This window comes from Chenopodium album, chromosome 23 (genome assembly GCF_948465745.1).
Source record: "Chenopodium album chromosome 23, dcCheAlbu1.1, whole genome shotgun sequence".
Lineage (NCBI taxonomy): Eukaryota > Viridiplantae > Streptophyta > Magnoliopsida > Caryophyllales > Amaranthaceae > Chenopodium > Chenopodium album.
Window position 1 is genome coordinate 19,545,176 of NC_137856.1, and position 7,774 is coordinate 19,552,949.

General features: G+C 42.3%; 1 pseudogene; it reads right to left on the bottom strand.

Moving 5' to 3' along the window:
* Positions 1-7,283: 7,283 nt before the first annotated feature.
* LOC145609767 (small nucleolar RNA R71) lies at positions 7,284-7,383 on the bottom strand (annotated as a pseudogene).
* Positions 7,384-7,774: the final 391 nt, after the last annotated feature.

The following is a 7,774-nucleotide window of genomic DNA, read 5'->3' on the forward strand; positions in this document are numbered from 1 at the left end:
CTAGAAATGAGCTACCCCCCAAGCTAATCCTAACAACAAGGCATGCAAAAGAAACAATCATAATATAAGCATAAGGAGGGGTAGCCAACAAGTCTCACTCGGCACTGTGGTAGGGGGTAGAGCTAGAACTCCCCCCACCAATGTCATAAACGACACTGCGGACCAAATCATCAGCAAGACAAGCATTCTTCCCCTTAGCCCGACACAACCTCTTAAGGGAATCAACGGCGAAGTAATGGGTCCAATCGTCTAGAAAGGAGCAGGGTTACCAGGATCATATGACCAATCACACCCCCCCGGTCGCCTATAACCATAATCCCCTCGGGAGGTCCCACGGATGGCACTAGGTGCCACATGGGGACCCTCCCAATATGGGTAGCAAGGGCGAGGTCCAATAGCCTTGTCAAAAGGCTCCCACTGAGGGATATGTCTCTCTTGGACCGGAAGGTAGGGGTAGTTCAAATAAGGCTCAATCTCTCCCCTTGAAACATGATAGTCATAGACTCTCCTAGCATGATATTCATAACTACCCACACAATCATTCCCCAAAGAATAAGAGGAAGACAAAGCAAGAGCAAGGGCATCAACCTTAGCATGCAAACTAGACAAATCATGCATAGAAGAAGAAGTAGGAGAAGGAGGAGGACTAGGGTTACCTCCCTTGGAAGAACTTTCCATGGACTTAGGAGGAGCACTCCTCTTTTGCCGAATGGGGGGTAAAGATACCCGTCGAAGGGAGCTATCGATATCCCTCTTGCAAGGCTTCCATGGGAAAGCCGACTCCAAATCCCTCACCATTGAACCCGAATGAGGAATAAGACACCAATCCGTAGTACGGGACACTTTCCACACAAACAAATCATCCTTGAGAGTGCGCTCCAAGAACTTTTGGTTGATCAACGCAAAAATGCTCAAAAGGTGCGAAGGGGTCTTCTCTCTCACATCTTGAATAGGCTCAAGCTCCATGAGCATTCCACTATACTTCTTTTCTAAGGATAGGACAAGTATGGTTATCATTCCTCCAATTTGAATACTTCCCGAGAGGAATATCCCATCACGAATATCAACAAAACGATCTAGAAAATGCGAAGCAAAATCAATTACTTCAACTTCTTCATCCCTTGGCTTATCTACCAACCAAAGCCAACTCAACTCCTCTTGAGACATGGCGCCAAGAGATTCCTTGGAGAAGAAAGCATAAGTGAGAATCCGGCTAAAGTAACGCATAGCCGCATGGATGATTGAAGCGGACTTGGAGTATTGTGCCCGATAAGATTCCTCATAGGAAATGGTCTCCCACCAATCGTTTCATCATATTTGTAATCCTTGTGCAAGGTCTCATTCGCCGGGTAAATCAAAGGAACACCTTCAAGCCATTTGGGAAAATGAAAGGCTTCATTGAGATAAGATAGCGGGATAGAGTGGTCCTCATTGAAGACTTGGAAGAACAAAGTAGGGGCTCATCATCATCACTATCACCATGAATTTCAAGTGAGGCAAGAAACTCATAAGTGATCCAAGAAATGGTAGGAGCATTAAGATCGATAAAGGCTTCAAGACCTAAGTTTCTTGCTAGCATCCTCACATCATCATCAATCCCTAGAAGAGTTGTGGTTTCTTGATCATAAAACCGAGTAGAATAGAGTTTCCTAGATGAGAGATTGACAAATTTATCCCAATGTTCTTTCTTCCAAAATTGTATGCCATAGGTTTCTTCGATAGAAGATGGTGGTTCAATTACATTCCTTAGATTGTAATGCTTAGCACGCTTGGTGCGGCGAAGAGGAACCATCTACAAACAACCAACAAAGAAAAAGTTCAAAATATAGCTGAAAGGAATGGTGTCCTTCGAACAAGTGTATTATTCTGATAGCGGGTTCAGAATTATTAGAAAGCTAATATATTCAGTAAGGTCAAGTGATCGGAATGCCTGGGTGGAGGCCGCTTCCGATCAGTAATATTAATATAATTAATATTACAACTTAATCTTGACTGAACCCTTCGGGTCACACCCAAGCAAATATATGCGAACCAACTCGACGAACTAATTCGGAAGAAATTAATTCGTCGCCTGAGTGTTAAATATTTAGACGTCGGTAGTTCGAGCTTAGAGCATCGAAACCGAGCGTCGGAAGTCGAGTCGAAAAATAGTGAAAGACAAGACGAGAAATAGTAATAAATCAACAAAAGACCAAAATACCCCTAGCATCGGAATGCCCTAGCAAACCGAGTACTAAGGGCATATGGCCTAGCATGGTGGATAGCATGCGCACCAAGCCGAGCCTAGGCTGGCTGGTGCGTGCTAGCGCACCCATGCTAGCATCGCAAAGCTAGGCGCTGCCTAGTGCGTGCTAGCATGCTAGGCACAGCCTTATGCGTGCATTGGCTAGCAAGCCATGCCGCAACAAGCTGCAGTAGCTAGCACGCTAGGCGCGCCAGCTAGCCACAACTAGCAGCAGCATGGCAAGGGCCATTGCTTGCTAGCAGCGAGGCCAAGGCACAAAGCCATAGCAGCCCGCACGAGCATGCTGGGCGTGCTGGGCAGCAGCGCCTAGCAGCCCGCATGCGAGTGCTGGGGCTGCTAGGCTTGCGTGCTCGTGGGTGCCACGGACAGCAGCACATGGCAGCCCACCTTGGCTGCCTTGGTGCCCAAGGGTGGGTGCCATGTGGCTTGTGGTCCTTGAGTGTGTGTGGTGTGAGGTGGACGGCTAAGGGAGAGGGAGTGGGGAGCAAATTTGGTCCCCCCCCACTCCAAGTGGTCCTCACCTAACCACTCACATTAGCTTTAAAATAAAATGGAAAAATCATACTATCCCACATTGATGGGAGAGTAAATGATACTCCCATCATTTCCTATAAATACCCAAGTATGGGCATTAGGAATGATGCTTGAGTGGGAGTTAAAAAAAGCATTCCATAATTTTTGGGAAAACTCTTAAACTCACATAACACTCGGGTTTTTGGTCGGACCTTGCTAACCCCAAGGTAGTAGACCTTAAAGTTGTGTTCGCCCTTATTCTGGTGGACACCGTCGGAGGCGCGGCGCTTGACGTGCTCGTAGCTTTCAAGTAAGAGCCCCGGGTTTTGGGCGAAGCTCGCTTCGAGGGTAAGAATCGTTATCTTTTCTTTGTGATTATTTATTTATACTTTATGATTTTAATTATTGCGAGTGGTTCCTCGGGAGGGGTTGTTTCCGCGGTGAGTCGGACTCACCAAACCCCAACAATAGCAAATAATGTGTTAAAACTAATCATGATAATGGTAAGACTAACAAAGTCCACAATAATCAAGGAAGTAAGCACATATTCATCTCAAATGAATAATGCATAAAGCAAATCACAATTATTGTCACAATTATTTTCCAAAATCACAATTAGTGTAAGCAACATCATACACCATGACCATCAAACCCTTATGGACATCATCACTACCAACACCATAGTACCCAACAATAAACCCACAAACAAATCTATCAAAAAATCCAACAAAAACCATGCCAAAATATTCAATATGCTCAAGGAAAATCATCATCATAATAAAAATCAACATCAACAACATCATCATATTCATAATCAACAAGTATAGAGCAAGTAGTAGCAACATGGGTATGCTAGTAAAGGTAGTACCAACAAAATCAAATTCTCATGAATCATAAAAATTGAAAATTTATCACAAAATTGATGCAATTATCCCTTCAATTGATGAGAAAACACTAGAAAACATCAAGAGGAATACTACTACTTACTAACATTTCCAATAGCAAACTACAAAGCTTCAATTGAAAAATTACCCAAAAATCTAAAATTTAGGAGAGAGAAGGTTACCTTGAATGAGATTTTGAGCAACAAAAACTTGAAAATTATGAGTTTTGATGAAGAATTAATGAGAAAAATATGATGGAGTTGAAGAGAGAACTAGAGCAAACACCAAATAAATCTACAGTGAGAAAATGAAGTAGGAGAGAGAAGAAGAAGGATGAAAATCGGCTTTAAAAGAGGGCAAGACCTCAGGTGGTGCGGCCACACCTGAGGTATGCGCGCCCGCACAGGGGTAGTGTGCAGCCGCACCACATGCGTGTGCGGGCGCATCCCCTTGGTTATGCCGATCCCCTTTTTCTTCCTTCCTCACCTAGGTACGCCCACCCACATGATGGTGATGAACACCCATATAGGCAGTAGCTACCCCTCATTTTGGTGGGTTCAAAGTAAGAAAATCATGAACCCATCACAAGAACCCACCAAGCTCCATACTTACACAATTTTCCAACTCAAGAAATTGGACAAATTTACCTCAAAAATGGCATCAATGTTGTTGGATTTCAAATCAAATACACCTGCATCACAAAACAAAACAAGATTAGAAGAGAATAACATCATCAAAACAAAAGGAAAATTCAAAAGAAAAGGAGAAAAGGTTAGAAACTCGGGTCACCTCCCGATAAGCGCTTATTTAAAGTCTTAAGCTTGGCATTCTCCATCCTCTTCAAGGTGGATCATAGAGAGTCATGTCATGAATGACTCCAACAAAAACTCCTTCATAATAACGCTTAAGCCTATGTCCGTTGACCTTGAAAGTCCTTGAAAGGTCCAAAGGTGAGATTTCAATAGCACCATTTGGGAACACCTCTTGAACAACAAATGGACCGGTCCAACGAGACATCAATTTTCTGGGAAAAAGCCTCATCTTTGAATTGTAGAGAAGCACCTTATCTCCCGGAGTGAACTCCTTTTTCTCAATTAGCTTATCATGCACCTCCTTGGTTCTAGCCTTATACAAGCTAGCACAATCATAAGCATCCAAATGAAGCTCTTCCAATTCATGTAAATCCAACCAACGTTGTTCTCTCGTACTTGCCAATTCAAAATTAATCTTCTTGAGTGCCCAATGAGTGCGGTGCTCTGGCTCCACCGGAAGATGGCAAGACTTTCCATAAACTAATCGATACGGAGCCCAAATTGTTGGTTCATGATGAGTGACATTTATGGCACTCATTTGATCTCTTTTTGGATGAATTTCATTTCATTTTATAGCTCTTTTCTTTAGTTTTCTTTAGTTTTGCTCTTTATTTCTTCATTTTGTGCTTTTCGTAGTTAGTTTCTTTATTTTGTGTATTTTCTCGTTTATTTGTTGTTTTTCTCTATCATTTGCTTCTTTTCGTTTGTTTGTAGGTTACGGTCGATTGTCCAAGGATTCCCGAGCTTCCCTTCAACGGTTATCATTGCCTTTGATGCCTTGTGCTAGTGCATTGAGCTTCAAGTCAAGAGGAACTCGAAGAGCAAGTTTCAAGACCGGTGCACACAAGTGGTGTGGACACCATTTATGCCTTGTGCCCACCAAAATTGCCAAAAACTTGCTTCCTACTTCATTCCCCATCACCATCACCAAAGGTCGTGTGCACCGGATGAGCTAGGATGAAGAAGGGAGGGGTTCATACCCATGTAGGTGCGGGCGCACAAGGCTGATGTGCGGCCACACAGGTGGAGCGTGCGGGCGCACCCACGTGGGTATGTGCCCGTGCGCCCCTTTCTCTCTCCTACGTGCAACCGCACCAGCGTGGGTCTATTTTTTGACGACATAACCGACTTCTCCCTTGTATATATAGTTATTTCCTTCCATTTTTGGATAAGTTTTTTTAGATTTCATTTACTTAGTTTTTGATTAGAATGTTAGAGAGAGAAACTCAAGTTTGAACAAAGAGAAATTCATGGTGTATTGTTGATGATTCAAGATTTCTTCATTGTAATTGATCTTTGATCAAGTTTTGTAAGGATTACTCATCTTTGATTTCAATATAAGTTTGTTTTTAGTTGATTTCATTTGTTTTTCATATGATTGTTGATTGTTTGATGTTTGATTGAAGTTTGATTGAAGTTTAATTGATTTTTGCTTTGATCTTTAGATTTCTAATATGTTGATGATGAAATTATTGATTATTGTTGTTTTGATCTTAATTTCTATGGCTAGTGAGTAGTTTACTTGCTAGGGTAATGGTGAAGCATGTATGAGTAATGGATTAGAGTAATTGGGGATAATTAATGGAGTTGATGATGTGATTAAACTTGGTTGATGATTCATGTGCATGTGTGTGATTGATTGAAGTTTGGCCATCTTTGATTGTTGCACTAGATTGCATTGTAAGCTCACATTGATACGGACCATTGATTTGTGACTTGCATTTTCACGATTGAGGTATCTTGTGATGTTTCCTAATTAGAGTTGATCGTAGTTGACGCTAGTTAGACCTCTAGGAGAATAGCTTGATGTGCTCTTTTGGATGCATGTTTGATCTTCCCTCACATCGATTGACTTAGTTAGTTTGACCTCCCCAATTATTCTTCTCTATTACAATTACATGTGGATCCATTCCCTAGTGCCTATTACCTTTGATTTCATACAAGTTCATTTGCATTGTTAGCTATAGCTTAAGTTCTAGCTATAAACCCCGCTCTAGACTTCGGAATAGCTTAGCGTTAGGCAATAGACTTTCAGTTACCATTCCCTTGGGTTCGACCTCGACTTACTACTATAATCATATAGGGGTTTGTTGAGTTTACAAATATTGTTTGATTGGGTGGGGATGGTAGCCCAACGACCTACCGTTTCAACGCCCGTCAAAATGGCGCCGTTGCCGGGGAATGGTGTCTTGATTGTGTATTGTTGTTGAGTATATTCCATTTTATTTGCAAAAATACAAAAAGATTTTACTCTTTAGGCTACACTTGTAGCCGTGCTACTAATATTTTCTTTGAGTTTTGTATGCATAGATCCCGAGATCGTCCCATTGTGCCCTTTGATCCAAAAATTGAGAGAACTCTCTCAAGGAGGAGAGTAGCTAATAGATCCTTGGGTTATAGCTCTTCAAGCGAAGAAGAGATTGAAGATGAGCAAGGCATGGGAGAAAATCCGAGAGTGGCCTTGAAGGAGCTAGGAGTGCTCGGTGCATATAGGTTTGAGAGCGGCATAGCTCCACCAACAACACCGGCAAACAACTTCGAAATTCGGCCGACCATGATCACCTTAATTGAGAGGAGACAATATAGTGGGGCTAAGAATGAGAGCCCATTGAACCATCTTAAAGAATTTGAAAAATATTGCAACACCATCAAAGTCAATGGAGTTTCTCAAGAGTTTATCCGCCTCAAGTTGTTCCCCTTCTCTTTCATAGGAAGATCTTTGGAGTGGCTAGACAAAGAAGTGAAGCCCAGCTCTTTGAGAACATGGGATGATGTCACAAAGGCCTTCTTGTCCCGTTTCTACCCTCAAAAGAAGACGGCGGAGGCAAAAGCCTTAATTCAAGGGTTCAAGCAAAAAGCCAAATGAAAGTCTTTACGAAGCATGGGAGTGATTTAAAGAGTACCAAAGAGAATGTCCACATCATGGAATTCCAACATACCAAGTGATCCAAATCTTCTATGGTGGTTTAAGTCCCCAAGGCAAGTCATGCCTTGATGGAGAGGCCGGTGGTCCTATCATGAACAAGACTGAAGAAGAAGTGGTGGACATTATTGATGATGTGGTGACATATTATAGAGAGTCTACAAGCAAGAGTGGCTCAACGATCTATTCGGTGGATCACCTCAATGCAATGAACAATTTGACTTCCCAAGTTTCAAATCTAGGGAAGGAGATGACATCAATCAAAGCAAAGCTTGAGAGTGTGACCGTGAATTCTTTGAGTCTTCCCTCCCAAACCAAAGGGAGAGGTACAATCTCTAACTCTTCTCCTTCTACTTCTAATAACATGCCAAATGGTTGTGTGTTTTGTGATCTATGT